This window comes from Corvus moneduloides, chromosome 13 (assembly GCF_009650955.1).
Source record: "Corvus moneduloides isolate bCorMon1 chromosome 13, bCorMon1.pri, whole genome shotgun sequence".
Lineage (NCBI taxonomy): Eukaryota > Metazoa > Chordata > Aves > Passeriformes > Corvidae > Corvus > Corvus moneduloides.
This window is the reverse complement of record NC_045488.1, coordinates 15,827,111-15,852,804: the sequence shown is the minus strand read 5'-3', so window position 1 is coordinate 15,852,804 and position 25,694 is coordinate 15,827,111. Positions and strand designations below refer to the sequence as shown.

Below are 25,694 nucleotides of genomic sequence, written 5' to 3'. Positions count from 1 at the left end.
AAATCCATTGTGAATTCCGCTTTCCCTGGCACTGCCTGCAGCGACTGCTGTTACTCAGTCACAGCCTTGCGCTCTGAATGCAAGTTAATAGTGTTTAAATTGTGAACACCAGCATTGCTATCTTAATCCAGTTTTACTTTGCCTCCAAAATTTAAACTGAAAAGAACCTCTTCTAGCCTTCAGCTTTTATCAAAGGACTTGAGCTTATTTGGTGGCACAAATGATGATTAATTTATTTTTAAAAAGAAATCAAATAAGAAATAAAGGCAGAATTTCAGTTAGCAGCAAGCACACCTCAGTTAAGAGGAGATTAAAGATTTTTACAAAGTGATTTAGACACTGAAGTCTAATGCCACAATGAGAGTAAATGCCATAATTCTGTAGAGTTTTACTTCTCTGGGAAAGCTTTAGATCATTTTTACAGGAGAGCCACAGTTAAAATATCAATCTGGCAGTCAATAGACTGTGAGTTCTGTTTCCAGCTCTGCAAGAAGGTTCTGTGTGTGCGGCAAAAACTCAGTCTGTGATTCAACAAGAGCACTGAAGGATGTGCCTCCACTTAAGCAGCTGACAGTCACCTCCATTTGCATAGAATTACTGTATTGTTTGGGAAATGCCAGAGTTCTTGGCTGGCTAAGGGCTCATCAGTGGCATGGAACCGCAAATTTCACATGTGCATTTGCTTCTGAAGTAAACTATTCCAGCAAAAAATGTCTTATTTTCCCAGCTCCAGGTGGTGGGGCAGAACAGGAAGTAATGACAATGTTATCGAAATTTGTCCTGTTATCTAAAATATTCTATACAAGCATTATGCTCCCCCTCATTTCTTAATTGGAGCATTGTCTCCCTGGATTGCTTTCTGAAAGGTTTGCATCAAAGTAATTAAAATTTTAAGGATATTTCAGAACACAGATCAAATTAGTATGATCTTGTTTTTCTATTTATTTCCTTTTTATTTTCTTTATATTTGTGAGTCATTTATTACTTATGTTTATTAGTAACTATTAGATTTTTTTCCAAACAAAATCTGCAGTGTAATTTGAGTGCTTGATAACTTGCTGGAAATGAGGTTATGCTCCTATGAAAACTTTTGCTTGAAGCAATGACTGTTTCCATATGAGTAGTTCTATCAATTTATTCTTGTATTCCAACATTTGAAGGATAGATCTGCAATGTTATCTTGTATGTACATGATACTGAGTCTTTCAGAGGAATTTCTCTCACAGGAAGACAATACTTTCCCTCAGTGACCTTTCCCCCTACAAGTAATCTGTCACTGTATAATTAAATGGGAAAGTAAATAATGTTATTATTTCTGAGCATGGACACAGTGCACACAGTAACAAATCGGATTCAAAGAATAGCTGATGAGGGGATTTGTGGAGATCCTTGATGCAAAGTTTTAAGTGCAGTACAAGCAGATACCTACTCTAAATTGGCTGCCACTGTAATTAAAAGTATAAATGTTTCAAGCTGAACACATTCTATTAGTCAGATTTTAGGAAACAAAAATTTAATTTATTCACATTCGATATGGTCTGTAAATGCCACCATTATATGCTTTCCTCTGGCCTTTGATTAGCTATGGATTAATAAAACTTTTATACCTTCTTTGTCAGCCTCATTTTGAACTCTGTTTTTGCATACTGTTACTATTAAATAAATGAATTAGTGTCCAGAAATGTGTCATGCATATTACCTAGCAGCAGGAAGCATAATACAGTGGTCAGCTCCCCAGGAGCATTATAAATCCTAACATGCTCGGTAACCTGCTCATGTGGACCTATTAAAAGCTTGATGATTTAGTGAAGCAGTATTTGTGCTTAACAATGGAATTTTAGTTAATTCAAAACAAAGTAAATCATTTCCAATTACAGTATTTGAATATTCACAGTAGCTACACAAGGATGTGCAATGCTGCCATGAAAAAAAAAGAAAAGGCATTATAAAGGTTGACTGGAGTTTAGTGTTTCGAGTGGCTGTGGTACCTCAGCCTCAAATGAACACCACTGTTTGTAAAACATATTTATTTGACATGGCTGCTTCATGGGAGAGATTAAGAAGCTATAGCTTAGAATGGGCAAAAGTCTTTCCAGAGACTGTGAAGACTTCATTGAGCAGAAAGGCTCCTGAGGGTGAGGCACCGGCAGGAACAGGAGAGCCACCCAGCCAAAGGAATATTCAAGTGAGATTTGGGATCAATTCAATGGCACTTTTTGTACCTGTGCCTACACACACCTCAGCAGGGCTTGCAGGAATATAAAGCTGCAGGTCTTGGAGAAAGTGAGTGAGAGCATCTGCCAAATTAGCCTGGGACTCTGTTGCAGGAAGATGAGGGATTGATGGGGAGGGTCAAGTTTCATGAAATGTCTTAGCAGCTTCTGTCACGTGTAGCCAATGGGCTATGTGTGTATACACCGAGACGCACACAGTGTTATTTACAGTGTGTGGAAGATCAGACTGTTCCTTCTGAAAACGGGTCAGTGTTTTCCAAATCCGTGTTTTCAACCCAGACTTAGAGGTGTGGCTATGCCTTAAAATGCTGATATGCTTCAAGAAAGGCACTGGGTTCCTAAGTCCACTAAAACTCCTTCGATTTCAGTAGGAATTAGGGTCTCAATTGCTTTCCTCAAATCCCACTTTGGCTTTTATTTACAATCATGAACTATTCTGTCTGCATATCCATCAGATTGGCAACTGCCAGTCATGCAGTCTAGGCTTTGAGGTACTTTCTAAAACAAGACTTCTAAGTTCTGTAGAGCAGTTTAAACCAAGTGTGACAATCAGGCTGTTGTGAAGCTCTGAAACCCAAAGCATGTGCCACTGTTGTGCACTGAAAATAGAGTGAGGCTGACAACTCTCCAAGTATGACAATTGCTTCATATCTGTGGCATTGTTTTAAAAATGCTACAGAGTCCCAATGTATAGACTGTAATGGAGTTTGTTACAGTTTTTCTTGTAGATTAACCCCTTAATTCTGGTTACAGCTTTTGAGTAATGCTGTATGCATTTTAGCTCCCTTGTGATCAATTGGTTACATTAAGTGGTTAGAGTTTAGTATTCTTATGAGGAGAATAAGAAAACTTGGGGGGGGGGGGGTGGCAGCTTATGAAACATAATTTCTTAAGGCCTGTAGAATGTAGCCAAATAAGCATCACATGAAAGCACAGAACTGCATGAAGAGGCCTTATTAACTCTGTCTCTGCTCAGCTGACTCGCACTGTATGGTGTAGACAGAAGATGGGGGAATAGGTGAAGTGCCAACCTCCAGGCAGCTTTTATACCTTAATTTATTCCCATTACTTAAAAAAATTATTCTGATGTTTTCCTTCATGAGTGACATTTGCTATCTTCAGATATAGCTATATAAACCTGTTGCTGTTAATTGGGATTATATTATTCCTACAAGTGTCTGTCTGACTCTTGCAATTTTCAGGCCTCGATTCCATTAATAATCATAAAAATATCAGCATTTGCTCCTTGTGGTTTATCGGTCTCAGCAAAATGACTTCCGTTTGAAGATGATGACAGTCATGTGGTATCACCCACTTATTAAGAAGTCCTGAGGGGAGAGGCTCGGGAATGGATGCATCCTTAAAACCAGTGTGTTCCTGCTGAAGTCTGAAATACAAAGTATCACCCAGTATCCTCAGAAGCGTTTCTTTGTTCATTTTGGCTGTTACATTACCCGATACGACCACGTGCTGCAGGGCAAGTTAACAATCCTAGAGCCGCAGAACTAGATCCGTGGAAGGTGATGCCTGATTTAGAGGAATAAATCAGGACAATAAGGAATGACCATAGGGATGCTATAGATTATAAAAACTGAGGTGATTTTCAGTCGTTTAAAACCTGTTCAAATACCACGGGAAAGTTCTGTGCAAGTTCCTTCTTTGTTGTTGGTGTCTCAAAGATAAGGACTGGCACCTGATGCTCAGGGTACTCAAGGGACTGCTGACTGCATTTGCAAGTAATTGTCAGCATTTGTGAAAATTGCTGTGGGGGTGTGACCTCACAGGCATTCAGAAGAGTAAGCTGGTCTTAATTAGCATTCAAAACAAATTCCAGGAGATTTATAAAAGTCTTTTTCCTCCATTCTTCCTACCCACTTAAATTTTTTTTTTTTAACTTTTCTCTACCCTGAACCCATCCTCTTAAGCAGCGGCAATGACTTGGAACAGTCTCTGTTTAGAGAAGGTGATAAGGGGAAAGAAAGGAGATGGCACTAATGTATGCTCACTTTTATGGGATACACCTGGTGGGAGACTCCTTGGGTTTGCGTGGCAAGTGTGGGTCTGGAGGCAGCTTGGAGTCAAGTGCTGCTTAACAGGAGCTTGCCAGCCCCTCTGGAGACAGCGTCTGTCTGACACGCAGGAAGGGCGTGGGCCAGGAGGAAAACATACTCGGCTCAGGGGGAACCACTTAACATCTAGAATGGAATGTTTGTATGGATACAGTCCTCATGGCCAAGGAGAGATTTCCTCTGTGAGAACTTTGAGGCCTTGATCGGAGGCAGAGGGTGAGTGGCTTCGTTTTGGAATTAAGACTCAAACTCTGGTGTGTATCTGAGACTGAGTCTATGCCTGGGTGGTCATTAAGCAATTGTATGGGACCACGTTGTGCTCAAAGTCGCCTAAAATCTGTTGGTACTGCCAGAAATTCTGAGAGCTCCTGGAATGTTTATGAAGTAATGGTCTTTTATTCCTTTATACATGTGGCCTGTAGTGCCGCATGCTTTCTGCAGTGCGTTCTTATTTCCTCTGATTACATCCACAGACCATAAGGAAAGGGAGAAAAAGAGTAACCAATATTGGAGCGGTGAGGGGAAATCTTTGTTGTGACTCTAACAAGAATTACTTACTGTGTGTAGCTCTATTTTCCGTTTTTAAGTGTTATATTTATGGACCAGTCTTAATCAGTTCTCAGCACTCATCATCAGTAACATAAGTTGATGTGAATGTTAAAATTCAAATAAGTTTTAAAGCTTCTGTTGAAGTTTGTTTGGTCCTTCAAAACATGAAATTAACTGGCCTGAAAGCTGCTGAAGAATGTGCAGGATGCTTTGCAGGAATATGTATGACCCTTTTTCATTTTAATGAAACTTTACTAACATATGGTTGAAGGAAACAAACACAAATAGGTTCACCCTGGCCAAATGCATTAAATCAAATATAGCAAGTGTGCTCATTATCCATTCATTGTTGTTTCAGTGTTACCCTTGATTGCCTAAGAAATCTTACAAATTAGAAAATCCATCAGTTACTGCAAAACATGAATAACACATATAAGCAAGAATACAGAATGTATTTCAATCCTTTAATTTCTTGCTCTTGTGAGAGCAAAGCTAAAACGGCTCAGTATAAAAATCAAATAAAGTAAATTGCAGTTTAGTTAAAATATGGTCAATGTGCTCTCAGGGTATATAGGATTTTGGAGCCCAAGTTTAGTGATAAAGTTCAATGACAAAGGCTTTTAGGGTTTCTAACTACTAAAGCAACAACTTTGTCTCTATATAATACCTGTTATTAAGCCAATATTAAGTTTGTTCTACTGTACTGGATTTTTAAAGAATATTGATGACAAGGCTTTGCACTAGCAGTATTTATTCTGGCCTACATATCAATACATCCACACCACTCCAGGCATATGCAGGATCTTTCCATAGAAAGAATAAAACTAAGAGCAGGAATCTGGTCTAAACATCTTCTCATATATTCTGGCAACTTTGACAGAACTGTGGAAATGGCGATCCTCCCAAAATGCCAATGCAGAGATCCAGCCCTCGTGATTGTGGAGATGGGACTCTGAAATTAAATAGACTCCCTTCCTCTAAACTTTCAGAAGTGTTCTTTTTATAAGTGTGTAAACGCTAAAACCTTTTTGAAAGTCTTATAAGTTAATAAGCTGCCCTACCTGCAGGGCTCTTTGATGTCAAATCACTGTGCACGCTGAAGATCTTGTCCAGCTCATTCATCAAACAGGTCTTTCGATAACTGAACAATCTGAGGACACCTTTCACTTCACAAAAAAAGGAGATGTGCTCTATCTTTAGCAGGAATTGGCTTCAGAAACTCTGGAAATTTCCCATTGTTCATAGTTGTATGACAGATCTGTCAACAGGATGCAATGGGACAAACTGCAGTTTATTTGTAGAACTAGTTAATAAGTTGCTTACATATGCCAACAAAGCTAATAAGCTTCAATTCTGCTTTGCATTTGGTTAAACTCAGTGATGCACATTTCTACACCCACCTGTGAAATTTGCGTGGCCTTTATCTCTGACTTGTGTTTAAGAAAATGAGAGATGTCCACACTTAGTACTCTCCAAACTGAGTTTGTTTAGACCCACTTTTCACTGAATATAGACATAAATTTTTTTCTTCATAATACCTTATGTCTATCCAGGTATGTCTTTGTGCATGTGGATGAGCAATTTGTTCCCAATAGTATAAGAAACATCTGTAAAAAGGACATATTTCATGGAGAGTGGCAGCATGCCAGGAATATGCCCCAACTCCTGCTCTCAAGGACACGAGTTTGTGCCTCAGCTCAGACACAGCGTGCAGGGAATGAAAGTGTAACCCCAGTTTAATGGGTATTTACAAGATCCCTGTTCTCTCCAGTGTGGTGTAATGAGTACCCAATGTGCAGTTTGTATCACTGTTAAAGGAGCTCTGGTGGAAACATCAAATGAAACAAACATGCTAAAATATTGTAATCTATTCCACAGGGTGCTGTTTTTCAAGGGTTTGGTGATTAGGGGTTTTGTTTTCATGCAGCAAATGTTACTTATTCACACAAGTCCTGCAGAGAGATTGAGGGACTTACACAGGGTGTGTTTGCTCAGGAGATGGGGCTGCAGCAGCGTTGTGTCTTCCATGAAGAGACCCATCACTGAAGAGCGTTGGGAACCTCTTCAGGTTTGTATCCTCAATCTGCTGTTGATTATGTGTGTAAATAGGTGTTCTGCAGAGTGGTTGACTTAATTCAGTCGATTTGCTTGATAATTAGACCTGACAAATAAGACATCAATGCAAATCATGAGGATAAAAATATCTGGGACTTGGTTTACGTGATTCCCCCAAACCCTCCTTAGTGGTAGCCATACCACATGTACAAAACAGTATTCACAGCTGATTTTGCAAACACACAAGTTAACACATCATAAGAGATGGGGGAAAAGGCTTTAAAATTATTTCTAGTAAAGAACTAGTGCAGACATTGCAGTTCCTTCTTAGTTTACACCTTGTGGGTTTCCAGTGTCTTTCCATGGTGGAATGTGGGCTGAACAGTGATGCAATGGGTGGAATGAAGTCTGGCACTGAGCTTAGGAATGGGGCTGGATGCAAGCCCTGCAGCTTTCTTGGCTGGCTTCTGCTCCTGTCCAGAACTGGATGAATGCTTTTCTAAAGTTTGAACGGCTGCAGTAAGTTGCTCTTGGATGTGTTGTTGCTGTTTTTTTTTTTTCCGAGTGGCTAATCAAAGAAACAAAAAATTAAATACTTTGAAGAAAACATTTGATGTGAAGTTGGAGATATTTTGTGTGAGAAAAATTCAAATCACAATGAACAGAAACTTGTTTTCACTGTTGAATTTTTTTCCTTAAATGTATCTCTTCTCAGGTGTGTTCCATTTCATACAGTGAAGAGAACTGAAAAAAATGGTAACTGGATTTTTTTTGTGGGTTTTTTTCCTTCTTCCCTCTTTCCTTTTTCTTCTTTGAAGGTGTAATGTCTCTGCAGTTAGGAAAATGGCCTGCTGTCAGGAGATAATTTATCAGACAGTGAAGAAAATCCTGAAGTGTTTGAGGATAGTGGTTAAATTTCTTTAATTTCAAAATATTTTGAAAGGGTTCAGCTGGGAAAAGGGGGTGGAAGAAATGGGAGGAAAAGAAGTTGTATACATCTTTTATGCTTAGGCGCAAGATTGAGATGAGAGACGTGGTAAAGTTTGGTACAAAAAGAAGAGGAAAATCTTTAAATAAACTCAAATAGAATAGAATTAATTTAAAACAAACTGAAATATAAATACTTTTTAATTGGGAAAAGTAATCTGAGAATTTTTTAATGTTTTGTCCATAGACTCTGGTTTTTCAATAGAGGGAGTTTTTATTTTCCCCTTTTTGGTAATGGATTGATGCAATCTTTTTTGAGTTAGGAACACTATTTACATTTACAGTTTGAACTGAGATTCAGGAAATCGAAATGACTTGGCAGTGATGTCAAAAGCATCCCAGCAGAGCTAAGAACAGATCCCTTACCTGCATCCTGGATTTGTGCTATTCCTAGCTGGCATTCCTTGGAAAGAGATCTTTCCTGGTCATAGCTGGTGAATCCCAGTCACTCCCTTTCTTTACGTGGCTGGGGGTGGAAGGCTGGGCTGTGTGTGACAGTGACACATTGTGCTGTGTGACAGCATTTGTCACCTCCCAGGGATGTGCCAGCCTGCTCATCCTCAGCATCTTACCTTGGTTTGAGGTCTGCATCCTCTGGGGCGACTTTAAAGAGCTTAATGTGTACGTGGTGAATTTGGGTATTTGTCAGGAAATACACAGCATTTTTCAGAGGGATCACCTGTACTTTTAGGATGGTCAGTGTCAGCAACTGATGGAGCTGTGCTAGAATGCCAAATCTTTGATTCCAGAGCTATTTCAAATTTTGCTCAGCTTCTAATTTCAGGGCATTATTTTTGTTTAGACATTCCCTCAGCCTGGTATATTACTGCCCAGAGTTGCAGCTTGGCTTGCTTCTTTTACTAGTGCGCCTTCTTAAATGTCTGGAAACAATGTTTGCTTAGGAGTAACTGCAGTTCTCCTTATATATAATTTTTCCTTTGCTTTTGCTTATTAATAAATGCCTTTTGTCACTATTTCAAAGCAAAAATGAAGTTAAAAAGGAAAAATTTTCTCTTGATCTAGAGAAAGTAAGAACACTGTTCTAGTGTCAATTGTCAGAGTGTAAAAATCATTAGTCAGGAATACAATTCTGAGAGACAATGTCCTCAGTATTGTCACTAATATAAAATCAGATTATCTATTAAAAGTGTAAATTTGTGTCTTGTAGACTTAAAACTGCTGGATACTGCAACAAAAATCGTGTGTGTTAGTTTTTATTATTAACTCTAGCTTTGAATTAGAATTCCCTCTATTACAGCTTGGAGCTAAACTCTGTTTACAAAACAGTATTTACACTTGACTAATTTTGCAGATCAAACTAATTAAATCAATTAAACTGGTGATTAACCAAATGAAGGCTGATTGCAAAAATTAGTGGGTTTATTTTGGAGGACTGGAAGTAAGCTAATTACTGCAGTGATTACTTGAACCTGGAGTACTCTAAATGTGGTATAAATTGAAACCTCATAGTGAATTAGACTGGGAATTCATTACAGTTTAAAGCACTGTTAATACTATTCAGGCTGCTACTCCTGTGGGAAAATTTCACTCAGTATTTTGTATACTGATAAACAATCATTTAGTCTGTGTCCTTTTAAATAACACCAAGCAATTTCACACAGTATTTTTTTCTTGGAGCCGAGTCACAAGTCTGGTGTTATGAAAATGAAGTTACTAAAATTGTCAATCATATTCCTATGCTGTGCATGATGGGAAATGTAGTCCAACCAAGTCTCCCTCCATCACCGTGAAACCAAGTGTTCTATTCTGGCCTCACATGGTTGCCACAGCATTTTTGGTGTTGGTGTCCTACCCTGTGTTTGCCATCGCCAGCTGTTGACTTGGTGCACAGAAGAAATGGGGGTTTGGTTCACTTGCCCTGCTCATCACTTAACTGTTGGCACAGAACAAAATGGTTTGTACTAATCCTAATTTGCTGCATTTCACGCTTGTACTTGGAAATGTGGTGCTGTAGAAGGATTTTAGAAAACGAAACAGATCTGTGAGATTACTCGCTCATTTTGTTTGCCAATGCAAGCTATTCCCTGTAGGATACTTCCCAGGCTATTTCATTCCTCCTTGCTTCGCCAATTAACAACGGAATATAAATGTCTACTAAAAAAGACCTATATTATAGAGTTCCTTCAAGCACATCTCCTTGCAAGGGGGTTAATGAAATTGCACAGAATTAAAATAGAAAGACCTCAAAGAGCTGGAATATTGTGTAGTTTGTGGTTATTGCTTATTACACTTATGACTATTGTAAACATGCTTTGTTTTAAGCTTGTTCTGTAAGATCTTTCATTACATCCCTCATCCAGGGAGGGGTTCAGTTTCAGTCCTCATTGCTCCGGTGAATGCAGACACTTGAGAGTTATGCTGTATTAACAGGCTTTTATTCTGTATGTTTTTGCAGGTTTGGATTATTTTCTCATGCATATGAACACACTTGTTTAAAAACAAATTTCTGTAAACCAAAATACGGAACTCACTCCTTCATTTTATTGTCCTGTAAGCTATGTCCTACTCTAAGCAAAGCCGTATATAGGCCTTGTGCAGCATTCCCTTCTGAAACTGTTTGCTGGGGATAAGGAAATAGCTACTTGAAAAAAAAAGAATTAATTAGAAGCATCACCATTTTCCCCTGTAGTTGTTTAATTGGGAATTGTTCATTTTACTTCTTATATTGCCAGGTGCATTTTATTAAGGGGAACTTCAGACATACAAGGAAAGAATTTAAATCTAGAGATGGTAAAAGCTGCCAATGAAGCCATTTTACTGGGCAAGTAATCTGAACTGAGATTACTTATGGGAATGGCTGAGGGAAAGGTGATGATCAGCCATGGGATGGGACAGGAAACTTGGTGGGCCATTGCAAAGGCTCAGCACGAGCCAGTAGTGACGGAAGGCACCAGTGGGAAGCATTTCGGCTATTTCTGAGTAGATCTGGAGTGTGAGGGCTGCAGATGTTGCCCTCTGTGTGCACTAAGCACCAGAGGAGGTTTCCCCGTGTGAAGGCAGGGCCTGGCTTTACAAGGAGTGCAGTGCTTGGCATTTCATTATCAGACAGCTGTGTGAAATGAGAGAGTAGTGAAGGGATGCAAACCCCGCAGGGAGAGAACTGCCACCTGCGGTGAAAGGGGTGAGGTGTGTGAACTCTAACAAAAGGCCGGTGTTCTCTGGGATGTGCTCACAAATATTTAGCAGCTCTTAGCTCTGGGAAAGAATAGCGCGTGTTCAGTGTTGTACTTGAGCAGAGTGCGATAGCAGAGCACGTCAAACCAAAGAAAAGGGAATACCCAGGAAGGCTCCCTGAGCCAAGCGCCTCCTGGGCAGCGCTGGGAGCGGTGGGCAGGCAGCTCCAGCCTTCCTGCTGGTGGGATGAGGGAATTCGGGGCCTCTGCTGCTCCCCCGTGCTCTTCTCAAGTGTTGGAAAGCACCTGGTGGCAAAAGTACTGAAAGGACACAGGAAGGTGGGGGTTTCACTATGACATATCGGTTTTAGGGTTTTATCTGAGTGTGTCCAAGTAAACTTTCTAAAAAAAGATGTAGGAATACCGAGATGACCTATATCACTATGTATAGACAGTTTAGAAAGAAAATTACATTCTGTTGCAGGGTACCCACTTCTTGAGCAGATTTCTACTGCCATAGGAATCACCTTCTCCAAAAAACATAGGCAGATATTCAAGTTTGTATGTGAAAGTCACATGAAAAATAAGCCTGGGTTTTTTTGCTCTTATTTTTTAGCAAATATATAATCTTCGATAACTGTCTTTGCAATCTACAAATTTTCTTTCTTATAAAGAGGTTTGTTTGTAATGGAATTAAAAATATAGAAATGCAGATTATTAGCTGAATGCTTTAATTGAGGAAGCCTTATATGCGAAGTACAAGGAAATGCCAATGCTTGATTGAACACTGTACCAAAATAAAGCATTTTCTCATACTCTGAGCTCATTTAAAATTCCTTATAAAGCTCATTAAAGCAAAGCAATCTACATGGTAGTTTGTTTTTATAAACTAAGCCAATGTAACTTGTCATTATTTGAATAGATACAAGTGACTATCACATTTTTATTTGCTGATACAGCTCTTTGTGAGTTAAATTCCACAGTATAAATCTGAAGCAAGTTTGCCAGTCTTGGGTAGGTTAGACTGCAATAAGTTTGCTCCGCAATGTCCATTTTCAACTATTCTCCATTATTTAATGTTAGAGCAGAAAGTGAATCTCTTCCTGGCAGCTTCAAATGTTTATTATTCATTTATATTGTGTTACCACCTGGAGTGCTCATCTAGGTTGTATATATGTGGGATTTCCACAAGAGCTTAGGAGACAAGTATGTGAAAAGAGAGGAAGCTGAAGGAAAGCATTCATTAACCAACATGACAAAGGTCTATAAAGTAGCTCCAGTAACCCTGTCTAGAGTAAAATTGGTTAAGAAAGAGGTGTGTGCACTCTTAATAAATTCATCATGTAAAAAATGCATTATTTTCTCAAGGAGATAGCAATATTATTCAAAACGTGCTAAAGTGGGCAGGATATCCCAGGAGTAATTGTGAATTATTAGGTCATAGGGACCTCATTGCAAACTATTTGCAAAACTTAATTGGTGTAATAAATAAAATATGCATGCAAATTAGACTACTTTCTGAATTAAAGGAATCTGTTATCCAGCATTGCAAAGATTCATCCTAATTTAATAGCTTTTATATACAGTTTGAGATAGCAATGTTTTATATTTGTCCTGAAAAAAACAGATGGTATTTAACTAAGCCTGAACCAGCCAACTACTGGCATCTGAGAAATGTCAGTGTGTAATGCAGGGTATCACTGGCAGGGTGACACCGGACTCCAGTGGGAGTGTAACAGTATCTTATTTAATTTAGTACACAGAACAAAGTGGCTAAGCAAGGTGACAAAATGAACAGTCCTATTTGCTTTATTCTGTCTAAAAAGACTCCTCCAGTGCTGAGGCTAAAAATATTAGTAGCTTTGAAAGTTCTGTTTGAAGCCCTGTTATTTATTGATTTATTTTCTATTCATCTTAGAATTCTAGTAGCAGAAAGAAGAGCGCTAATGAGTGTAGCTGATTTCATTACCCTAGATATAAAATAGGGACTATGTAGTCATGGTAGTCATGTAATGACTTTGTATCCTAAAGCAAAATCTGAAAGAATCAAAGTGAAGAATCTCTTAGAATAAATATAAATAGATGGCTATGAAGAAGCAGTTAACATTCTCTGTCTAATATCATTTCTCGAGTCAATAACACTGTCTTGTCATCAACCCCAAATCAAGTATTGCATCTGCTTTTTTAAAGCAGTTGATTGAATGAATACAAATGTCTTGCTGTTGTCACTTGGGATAGCACTTCATATATCCCATTTTCTAGCCTCTAATTATTCCATTTGTAGACATGAATGCCATTTAGATGTAAGCTAATTCAGCATGGTAACTCAATTAGATTTGTACTGACTAGGATTTATGAAACATCAATGGATTCTTGGTGAGACCAATGGGACTACCAGTTATTTATCCCTAAGTCTTACTGATACTGCCTCTCAGGAGCTCAATTAAACACGCCAGTGATGAGAATATTTTGTAAGAGTAGTCTTACACAATTAGACTAAGATTTTTGTAAAGCATATCACATGTAACGCAGGGCATCATGTATTATGCAATACAAAGTTCTCATCTGACTAGTTCATGATGTTGAAGGGTAAAAGAAATTCCCATCCTTGCATTGTTGATGTAATTATAAAAAACAAAACTCAAATTGAGTTCATAGAAAGTATGATGAAAATTCTGCTTTGCTGATTGAAAAAGTAAAAATCAAACTATATTTATAAAATATTATCTGCATCTTGCAGGTCACAAACAGGTTTCTCTACTAATGTTGGCCCCCTTGGAAACCATGAGTTCCTTGTGTGGATTTAGAGTTCTCGTTGCACTTGATCCTGGCATCATTTTTCTGTTCCAGTTTTGAGAAATAAATTAAATGTTGGGAATGCTTACTAAAATTCTGGTTTTTAAACAATGGAAAGACACTCCGTGAATAAACCTGCATTTATTGTCATTAGGTGTTTAAACTATTAGATCTTAACAATACCGTACTGAGGAAATAGTCATTAGTAGAAACTGAATTATCATTATCAGACAGTATCAGAGTCTGCAGTGAGCAAAAAGACTGTTGTACAGTATTATTTTATTCTTGCTAAGGACCCGAATTCTGGCAGAAGAGGTGTTTGGGACACACCGTGCTTTCCACACTGTTCTGTAGGGTGAGAAGCGAACTGCTGCAAGATTGGGATTTCATGTCACTAAGTGGGAGGAATGAGCAGTGGCATCTGAAATTGGTGTATTGGGGGTTAAAAGTCTTGGCAGCTTTGCATAGAGGGGACTGTAGCTCTTGTAAATACAGACTGAAAAACTTGATCAGCCAGCTGTGCTGCACAGCTATGGACACCAGCAGGCTAAAGGTAGGCTTGTGCATGGCCAAAATACAGATTTGTGCTGTATTTGACTGGTGTCATGGCTTAGCCCCGGCAGGCAGCCTGGCACCCACAGCCACTGCACCCCCAGTAGGGTGGGGGAGTCAATTGGAAGGACAAAAGTCAGAGAATTTGTGGGTTGAGGTAAAGGCAATTTAATAGATTAAGCAAAAGCTGCCCAAGGAAGCAACACAAAGGAAAGAATCCATTCACTACTTCCTGTCAGCAGGCACATTTGGCTGTTTCCAGGCAAGCAGGGTGCCCTCACATGTAGCTGTTACTTGGGAACGCAGGTGCCATCACTCTGAATGTCCACCCTGCCTCCTTCTTTGCCCCTGTTTTGCTGCTGAGCATGATGTACGGTATGGAACATCCCTTCGGTCAGCTGGCCTGGCTGTGTCCCCTCCCAGCCTCTTGCCCACCCCCAGCCTCCTCACTGCAGGGGCAGAGTGAGAAAAGGAGGAAGCCCGGACACTGTGTAAGCTCTACTCAGCAGTAGCTAAAACATCTGTGTGATATCAGCACTGTGTGGTGACAAATCCAAAGCACAGCACCATGCAGGTTGCAGTGAAGTAAATTAACTCTCTGTTCCAGACAAAACCAGTCCACCTGGGATTTAGGGGTATGGCTGGTGCTGTCTGGCATTGTTAGAGTCCCTTTGCATTGCCTCTTGCTTATAGCTGAGAAATGTGATAGAGGAAATGACTGGCAGTGTTGCTGCCCAGTTTACCTTAAAAATATTCTCTCGACTTCCACCTAAAAGTAGAACAATGTTAACTTCAGATCTTTATTAAGCTTCTGCATCTCTACTGAATGCACTCAGCTTTTGCTGGACACTGCAGGAAAACCAGCACAGGGATTTTTGCCTAAATATTTTCTTTCTAGTAGGTAATTTACATATTCTTCCTGCAGATTAGACATTGACTAATGAATGTGCATTGATATGGCCCAAGTATCTCCAAAAGCACCTCTGTGTCTTAAAACACTAAACAACCTGGGCAGCAAGCTCAGTCTGATGAACCGTAGGCTTTTGCAGGTGTAAGTGTCAAGGGTAATGAAGCAATTTTTAGGCATTTCAGTATACATCATATTAGGAATGGATAGGTCACACTAACCTATTAGCTATGAAATCATATTGAACTCTGTGAGCTAAAATGCTGTCTCACGTCTTCAGACTATTTTGTCCATATGTTAAATTTGAGTCTGCATATTCCTAAAAGAGCTGTGCACAAATTTTCAGGTATGGTTGTTCCCTCACATTGTCTTCTGCTTTTTATGGTACTACCAAATTTGAGAAGTTGTACAAGGGAAATGTATTAGGGGACACTCAGACTCAAGCTGATTTCCTGTGCCAGGAACTCTTAGGCTCCCTGACTCAGAGCCCTTGCTCCCACATTGGTCAGAATGCTGTAGCTGCTGATGGCTTGCAAGGTGGCTGAGGCCACTTTCCTCTAGGAAATATTGACAGCCTGCGGGACTGAATGTTAATGTCAGCTTAACTGATATGGTGGCTGCTGAAAAATGAACATATAAAAAACTTCTTTTATATGGAATTACTTCCTGGGAGAGTGGTGTTTGAAGGGGCTGATTGTGGAAGTGGCATTGTTTGGATGCTGATTTTCTGTACCATGTGCCATTTCTTTCATTAGGTTTACAATAACGTGATTATCCTACTCTGTCACACTGCAGTTCATACTGTTAACACTCCACTTGTGCTCCTCAGTGCTAGTAAGATTCTGTATTTTCTACTAGTTCTGAAAGCTATGCAGGTTTGTGCCTAAAACCATCTGGTTAGAGACTCCTTCAATTTAAAAACCATTCTGCTACTCAAATATTTTCAGCCTATAATTCTTACTGAATTGTTGTTTAAAAGCAGTATAATAAAATAATAATTCACTTGCCAAATAGTTTTTAGAGGATCCTATCTGCTGTCTTAATTCTTGTTGTTGCTTTCATATAGGATCAGACCAGTATCTTCTCACACTGGGAGAACTCATCATGGCTCCACATCTAAGAATAAATTCATGATGAAATTAATAATAGATTTCAGTTACAGTAATTTTTGTGCAAAATAAAGTATTACTAATCTTAGTACAGGGTAGTAAAAATCTTCTAGTAAATGTTCAGTGTGTTGGGAGATATTTTTATGAAAACTTTTTTCCAAAAACTGTGTTCTTTTTAATGGAGAAGAGACCTCCAATTAAAAAACAGACAAAACAAAGAAACCCCATAAAACCAAACCAAACAAACCTTGTCAAAATTGAATACTTGTATCTTTTATTTTATTTTAAAGTATTTATTTATTTTAAAGTGTTTCTTTTAAAGTATTTTCTTTCATGTAAATAAAATTAGCTGGAGAACAAAGAGCCAGTTGACATTCTTTTTTACACTTTAAGCCAAAACTTTCCAAAAAATCCCAGGAATATTTGAAAACATATGTATTTTGAGTTGAGGAGGGAAATGCTGGTGAGTCTCCACAAAATCACCTCAGTCTTTTTTTTGTTGGCAAACTCAGCAAAGAGGCTGGGCTTGGGCTTGGGACCCGAGCTGTGGTGCACAGATCAGTTCTGGATTTACAGGTGCACCTTGTGCCTGTGCTTTCTGTCACAGGGAGCACTGAGCCACTGCAGCCCACAGCAGTGCAAGATGGGAGCTGCTTGGAATTTTGCTTTGTCTTCAACTCAAGAGGTTCACTTTCTGAGGGAGCACAAAGAGAAGAGAAAAGGAACAGTCACCAAGCAATCCTTGGCCCTCTTTTTGTCCTGTTCACAAGGAAGCTTTTGGTACCCAGCCCCCCCCTCAGTCCCTTCCTTCAATTCCAACTCACTCCTCATCCTTTGCACTTCCATGTCTAATGGGAGTCATCTCTATCCTTCTATTCAGCACCTATGATTTTATCTACTTAGAGAGCTGAAAGCCTCATTTAAACACTCTTAATTCCTCTGAATCCTCAAAACTGACCTGTTAGTAGTTATTCAGTCTTATTGATGGATTTGTAGATGTAGTGCACAGGCACATACACAACCACAGCTTTTGCATAAAACTGAACTCATTCTAGAATCAGGACTGGGATACCTGAAGAAGACATGTAGCTTGTCTTCTCTCCTAAGTCTGGATCACAGCTACAGAAGTCATTCCTGACTGGTTTTTGTCTACACTGTTCTTAAACCTAGATAATTAAGATGCACAACATATTCCAGTGCTAATGCTAATATTTAATTTTCCTGCTGAAGTACATGACTAGTTTTTCTTATTACCATCATCATGGATGTGGGGAAAAATAATTTCCTTAGTAGCAGGCTTTATTCCTCTCCTGCGAGAAACCTCTTCTATGGGACAAACAGAACCCCAGTTGTTTCAGTTTCCCCAATGGGATTTGCGTGCTCTAATGCTATGTTGTATCTGGTTGTCTTCCTCTGGGCTTATCTCCATTTAGTTTATGTGTTTCTTATCTGGCAAGATTACTTTGATTTCTATTCCTTGAGAATGTTCACAATTCTTCTCACCTTGCAGTAGATTTATAAGCACAGTCTCTTTTCATCTAAGTGGGTAGTGAAAGTAGGGATTGATACTAATGCAGGATGGAAGCATGGAGAGCCCAACCTGACAGTGGAGTTTGACACTAGAAATTGCTCTTGAGGGTGCTTTTCTACCTGTTTTAGAGTTTGCTCTTGTCCTGATTTTGGGTCATATAGAATGAATTTTCTTCTTACTAGCTGGCACAGTTCTGTGCTTCAGATTCAGTACAAGAGTAATGTTGATAACACATTGATGTTTTAGATGTTGCTAAGTAATGTCTATACTAAATTAAGGACTTTCCAGGGCCTCGTGCTCTGCCAGGGAGAAGGTACACAAGATGTTGGGTGGGGGGTACAGCTGGGAGAGCTGACCCAAACTGGCCAAAAGGATGCTCCAAGGTGTGGAATGTCACACACAAAATGGGGAGAGTTGACTGGGGAGCACCGATTGCTGCTCAGAGATAGGCTGGCTGTCAGTCAGTGGGTGGTGAGCAATTGTTCTGTACAACAGCTCTTTCTCTTGGGTTTTATTTCTCTCTAGCCCTCCTTTTTGTTATGATTATTATATTGTATTATGTTTTAGTTAGTAAGCCATTCATATCTCAACCCATGAAGTTTGCCTTTTTGATTCTCCCTCCCACGGGGTGGTTATCCTGTTGCAGAAGGATGTTAAATTTGTGAAAGCAAATCATGTCAAATTTTACACACAGCTTCTGTGTGTAAAACTGTAAAACTGCTGGTGATGTTCAGAGAAGCTCAACTGCAATTGTGCTTTTCCAGCTGCTACCATTAAATCCTAGTTCAGAATCCAAGAATTCCATGGAGATGGCTCAGTATGAGCCCTGTATCTTCGGCCCTTAAACTTGGGCTTTGACCTGAGGACACTGCAGATGCCTTTTGTCCTGTGTACCAGATATTGCACTCTTGGGAGCACAGGTAGCAATGCAATGGTGCTGCTTGTAGAGACAGGGAATGGGGAGAAAGTCCCAGTAGGAATTCTCCTCACCTGCTGCATAAAGTGACACCAAGTTACCTGAAAGTTTCTTCAAGTGCTGTTTCCCCTGCAAGCCAAGCTGACCCTCAGATTGCAGCACTCCAGGAGTTTCAGGTGATTGTTGCTCCAATGAGGTGTTTCATGCCTGGAATTATTTCTTTGATGGAAGAAATAGAGAGTAGGATCAGGAACAGATGGTTGATAATGACGTCTTAATTCTAGAGAGAATGAAAGTGCTGTTTCATTATGGAGTGGTATATTTAAATTGCCTTCAGGTGTTAGTTTAAGAGAGTAGAGGAAAAAAGAAAAGTTAAAAAGATTTTTAAGATTTAGTAAAAGGGATAGAGTGGTACAAATCAGAGCTAGTAATAATGCCCTACAAACCTGTCAGATTGTAGTAATGTTACAAGTGCTTGCTAAAGGGAATCATTGCCCCATGTATGGTGATGGACTTGTTTCACTTTGATGAATCAACTGGTTTGAATTATTAGAAAAATGAAATGTTTGCCCTGGTTCAGAATTTCCAAATGCCCCTTCAGGATAAAAGGATATGCTTTATGTCTTTTTAATAATTTGAGAATCAATTTTATGCTATGCAAAATACTCCCTCTTTAAAGCACTAACTTACACTTTAAAACAAATCCATGGTCCAACTGAGTTTGGTGACTAGTAAGTTTCATTTAAGGAATTTCTTTCCTTCTGCTAAACTTTCCTACAAATTGGACTTCTTTTAGTAAACATGTAATCCTAAAGGTTTATTATGACACTTTCAGTAAGCAGAATCCTGGCTGATAGAAATGTTGATGTAAATTGGGATTAATCAGGCTAATTCCTATGTGAATTTATGGCATTTATGTATGACAGATTGGAAAACTATCAATTCAAGACATGTGTGATAGAAAACCCACATACTGACATATTTCTTTCTGTGAAAGATGTCATTGAAGGGCTGTTACTGTGTTACATATGTCATGTAAAATGTGTGAAAGATGAATAGAGATCCATACATAAACACTTTTGATCTGTTTGTATGCATTTGAGGAAAAGCTCTCATAGATTTCTTAAAAATACACAAATTAATATTGCTTACTTTTCAGCAGGGGTAAATTAGGGTCTTTGAGACCTTCTTAGAACAGTCTGGAGTTAAATAATATGCATGTTTTTCATTTTACTATGATGAATGCAAAGCTATTAAACAACCTTTTAAAGAGTTGGTGTAATTATCTGTAAACAGTAATGCTACAAAAAAAGGTCAAGTTGTCCTGCCATTAGAAGTTTATGGATATAAACTGGATTTATGTTGCCATAAAATGGGCACCGACTAACTAGATTAATTCTACACAACTAAACCAACTGTAGTAATATTTAGAAACAATAAAGTGATACCAATTAAAGCAATTTTATTTTTTGTGTCATATTGATTAATGGTGCACTAAAATTAACCAAAGACCTTAAAATCAGAATGGTTGCAGGAGGCATCCACATCTCAGCATTATTACCAACAAGAAGGAGCAGTTAAGGGAGATGGCCCTGCAATAGTATGAATATTTAATTAATAATTAGTCATGTAATTTCTCCTCAGGAATTATTATCCCTCAAACTGGTTTGTGAATTTAATTATTAGCAGCCTTTTTGTTTCCATGTCCCCTCATTACTGTCAGGATTGATGTAACATAAACTTCATTAAAAATTAAAGCAAGAGTCTTAATTACAAGGCTACCCTGACTGAAGTCAGAATTAGCCAAGTCAGTGATGTGCAAATGAGTGCATTATTTAAGAAACATGCTGGAAGTAGTTATGCTAATGTGGAAGGTTCACAGTAGCAGACCTTTTCACTTGCGGTTGCATATTCATTAAATGCACTATGCAAATTTAATGTAGCAGCCTTAGTAATGTGTTGTTAATTTATTCAGATTTATTGAGTAGGACTTAAAAAAAATGTACAAATTTAATTACTCTATCTGCTAGAATGATATTAGGAGAGGTAGTGGAGGTTTAAAATGTGTTGATCTGGATTACTGCAGTTTGATGGAGGATGTAGTATCAAAGGACACAATTTTGATAACTAGGCTTGAAAGAATATTTGATTTACTTATAGAATGATCTAAGAAATCACTAAAATTGCACATGCTACTTCCCAATAGGAAAGTAAAAAAAAAGTCTCAGTTGTATTAACTTAAGAGCTAAAGCAGTGCTGAGTCCACAGTCTAATGGATGTAATGATCCTTCTGAGACCAGTAAAGGTTATGTATGGAGATCTATGGGAAGCAAAGTGTCTTTGTGGAAAGTTCACTGGTTGTTACATGTTCCTTGTTGATGCTGCTGCTCATCAAGTTTAACAACAGGAATCCTGTCACTTTGCAACATTACTGGCAGCACACAGTCATTTGTTAGCAGTGGCTGATATGAAGTTTAAATTTCTGTTTTTTTTACTTTACAGTCTGCTAAAAAACCCAACACAAAGACTGCAAATTTACCATTGTGGAATAATTCTTACCTGGTATATTTTTTCCCCTATGAAAGTGATACAGATGGGAAAAAACCTATGTGATTGCATTGTAGTATTCACTTTGAAACCTATTCAAAATTATCTAGTCTCTCGTGGAAAGACTCATGCCACCAAATGTGACCCTGTTACCACTGAGGAACAGAAAAGCTGAGCTAGAACAATTCGTTTTCAAATGTCTTTGATTCTCCCCCATGTAACAGCTTCCATATTTTTATTTCCCACCTGATGCGTGGTTTCAGAAAAGTAATTGCTGCATGTCTTGTGCTTTTTCAGTAATCAACTTCATAGCTGGGTATCTGTAAAAGTTCAGATAATTTTCACACACTTGTAAGGGCTAACGCCTGGGCTGCTTATCTGGGCAGTAAGAGCATAAAGGACTCCCTCCTTCCAGGTGTGGTAAGTCCTTGCACATTCTCCTCAGTGTGGGGTTGTCTCGCTATTTGCTCACTATTGAATTGTCAGACATCCAGGCTGTGTCAGGCCACAGGCTTGATACTATAAATAAGTGACTTCTGTTCCCTTGAAAATGTCTGATCCTGCCTCCCCTCGAAGGAAACAGTGAACAGTCCACATGTTTGTCTGAGTTAAAACTTAGGTACTTGCAGCCAGGAAAACTCTGAGCCTTCAGGTCAAGATGCTAATGCTGGGCACAGGCAGGTCTGCATTATGAAGCCTTTGGTAAAGCTCACCTGAGAAGTTCTTTTTCTTCTACTTTTGTTTCTTGTTACTGCTATGGTGAGGCTGCTATCTCCTCTGTCCTCTGAACAACACTGTTCAATTAACAATTAACTTGACTGTTCACTTTTAAGTCCCTAAAAATTAGCTGCCATTTGAAATAATGATAACAATACAAATAATCTGATGTAAATTCTTAAATCTGCATTTGTCTTACAAAACTAAGAAACCAACCCTATCCCTAACACCTTCCTCATCTTTTCACTTTCTCTGTGCTTTACTGGTCTGGGCCAGTGACTTTTATTTTCAGCCAAACCTGATCCAGCTAACAAATGCTCTTGTGCTGGGCTATCAGCTGGCACCACAGGTTTGACATTGAAATCACTGGATGACGGAGACAAGGGGCTACTCTTTCTGTCGCACTGCCACCCTCAGTGCATGCCACAGTGCAGCCTGACAGGACAGCAGCCACTGGCACAAGGGGTGGAAACAAGTGGTTGGACACAAAGTCACACGGGTCCTTCTGTGGTGACTCTCCTGTCAAACATGGACTGTACCTACAGCTTCTCTGCCTATGTCTTAGGCTCCTTTCACTGCTAAATATTATAATACAGATTCCCAGTCCATGTTTTTTAATCCCTGCTGGAATCTATCCTGGTTTTGCCAGGTGGCTTGAAGAATCTGGAGAATCTGTCAATCTCTTTCCCTCTGCTCTTCTCATAAACAATTGGATCTGTTCGGTTTGGGTAAAAAGCTGACTGCCCAACCTATCAGTTTTGGTTTTCTCTTCATGCAGCAAACTCCTTTCAGATAAATTCTTTTGCTCCAGAAAGTAACAATCTTATGATGGCTGCACAAAAAGGATCTATGTCCTCTGATGTCAGGCATCTCCCCTGGAACACACAAGGCAGAGTCTGTAGCACTGTAGGTTGGTTCCCCTCGTAGATCATTGAGGCATTGCCTGGATGTGTGCACACACAGCCCGGGCTTTCTGGAAGTGTTCTGAGGAAAATTCATCCTCTTTGCCCAAACAAGGATCTGTGTGGTATCCTACATTGCAACAGTGTTGTTTGAAAGGCATTCATGGTGTTGGAAAGCCTTTCATAGTGTGGCCTCTGTATGTCAGAAAAACCAAGAGGTGTGGGTGTGCTGCAGGGCTATTTCCTGCTCCATAGAGAGATTCTCATTTCACACACACTTTACTGGAAATGGCTCTCTCAGTAAATTCCCATTCACTCTTCTTTTACATGTTTATCCAGTCACTGGAAATTTCTCTTTTCTGTTGAAAGCATAGGCTGGCTTATTTGAAATAGTATGATTGCAGTGAAGTCTTAGAGCTGTGCCTTCATTGTGTGGGTGGGGAGATGAAATGATATGCATTGTATGCTTGGAATAGTTGAATGATTAGGCACTTACATCTGTTTAATTAAACAATGAGCTTCAACCTCTGTTTAATTAAGGACTAGCTCATTTCAGTTGTGGTTGCATGCTGGGAGTTACAACACTTCTGTAATTCAAATCCAAGGATATAATAGAAACAGGCTGGTCTCGTTCCAATCCTTAATAGCCAGTGGTGCACAGCACAAGGCAAAGAGATGATCTGCAGGTGAACAATCTAAGAATTGAGGTGTTATCAGGGAAAAGGTGTGTTTAAGGTAAGAATTGTGTCAATACGAAGAATGTGAAATCCTATCTGTTGGGTGATGGGGGAGGTGAAGGCTACCAAATATCATCCATCAATAGCAGTGTGTTATAGTCTGGCTTTACTCCCTGGAAAGTCTTGTTTCCTTAACATTATTGCCTTAACTTTGTCTCTTAAGAACTTTGCCCACATTGCTGAAGGCTGAGGACCTTGTGTTTTTCAATGTAATCCTCTGAAAACAAACTTCACTATGAAAAAAATGCAAATGTCTTGGTTTTTTAAAAGAAAAAGTAGGATTTGAGACACAGGCTGGAGCTTAGATTTGAGAACCTTGCTGTATCTCATTTAGCAGAATTCACAAAAGAATCTGGGACTGATCTGGTTTGCTGTGCTGTAGGATTGCCTGCCAGGCAACGGACTTTCCTTTCTCTGTCTTAATTATGAATATGAGACACACAAACCTTGTTCTTTAGGGAAACTCAAACCAGTGTTAACTAACAGGGAAAGAAGCAGCAGCTGAAGAGACTGCTGTGTAGTGTTCTTTCAGTACTGAGCTGTGAAAAGGAAAGAAGAAATTTGTAAAGAAATATGAGAAAAATAGGAGGTGTTATAAATCTGTTGAAAGGGACTCAGAAAAGTGACTCTTGTTATCAGACCTACAGGTCTACATATTCAAGTCAGGTTGGTTGGGAATTCCAGCTTCCTTGTGACTTGTTACTTTGACTGTCCCTAAGGAAGAATTGCAAAGAGGTGATGTTGCAGTGAGTAAATGTGACTGTTTCCACTTTAATTAGCATGAGCCTATACTGGAATATTTAGCGAAACTGGATTAGCTTTCAAACAAACATGGAATTTGATCGTCTTGTGTTTATCTTACACATGTCTGAAGTCCTGGTGAACTCAAAACCTGATCGTCCTCCCCAAGCACCATGTGAATAACACCACAATTGCATCATGCTTAATTTGCTCTATTCTATGACTGGTGAGATGGGAGGAGCCCCTAAACAACTAAAAGAACTCCCAACTTGGACACTCAGGGTTTCCAAGGGCTGCAGAGTTTCCAAGCTAAACTACAAGGCAGAGAGATCGTTAAGTGCTTGCATGTCCCTATCTCCCAACAGCGGCAGCACACCTTGTGCAACACCAGTCCATTCCCCATCTGGCAGAGGGGAGTCTTGTGGCAGTGCTTGGTACTTCTGCTCCCAGGAAAGGACAGGATTTTGGTGGATGCCTTTTTACAAATGTGCCAAGGTGTGGGCTTACTGAACTTAAATTTTGAAATAAGCTGTTAGTTTTCAAGTAGCCATTTTGTACTAAGACAAAGTACTTTTTTTCTTAATAAGCATTTTCATAATAATAATAAGCAATTCATAATAAGCAATTTAATATGCATAGGTTTAATTTTGGTAAGTTGGTCTGCGTATGTATGCATAATCAAAAAAGTACCTTTCGTTGGAGAATGCCAATCATTCATCTCAAATGAGAGTTGTAAGGACTAAAAACAGTAAGAATTTTGGCGGAGATGGTGTCATGCTCTGATACATGTGGTTACTGTAACACAGTAGCTGAAGCGTTGCACTCTGAATGGGTTTCGTCTGTATTTACCTGCTGTTTCTTCAGTCTGTCTCTGTTGATGCGTGGTATCTGCTGACAGAGATAAGGTATAAGGTTATGTTGCTTTTTGCAGTGACACTTCGTGCACTTTGTTTGCTGCAGTTGTAGCAGCAGCAATTCAGGAGGTGCACACATGTAACCTGTTGGCCCTCCTGCAGTGACAGTCATTGCCAGACTGTCCCTGTGTCTTTACAAAGATGATACACAGAAAACTGCAGTTACTGCGTTGCGACAGCAGCACATTATTTTACTGAACCTTAAAAAAAAAAAGGATGTGGCTTTCTTGTTAAACAACCCTATGTTTCAGCTTCTTGCTGTAACTTTAAAAGCACTGGGTTAGTCTGGACCCTGGG

At 39.3% G+C, this 25,694-nt stretch overlaps 2 long non-coding RNA genes across 6 annotated transcripts in view; one reads left to right on the top strand and one right to left on the bottom strand.

The window, feature by feature from the left end:
- LOC116450564 overlaps window positions 1-25,694 on the top strand; it is a 96,321-nt gene that overhangs the window by 18,846 nt on the left and 51,781 nt on the right. The gene's annotated exons all lie outside the window — the stretch shown is intronic.
- The window catches only part of LOC116450565, a 75,023-nt gene continuing 60,853 nt past the window's right edge, over window positions 11,525-25,694 (bottom strand). Inside the window, exons 2-4 of one of the 5 annotated variants that reach the window (XR_004242835.1) lie at window positions 25,333-25,371; window positions 18,941-19,058; window positions 11,525-16,399 (exon numbers count right to left, since the gene is read on the bottom strand). This is a non-coding gene — a long non-coding RNA (uncharacterized LOC116450565). The other 4 variants (XR_004242834.1, XR_004242833.1, XR_004242836.1 and 1 more) reach the window with 4 other exon arrangements.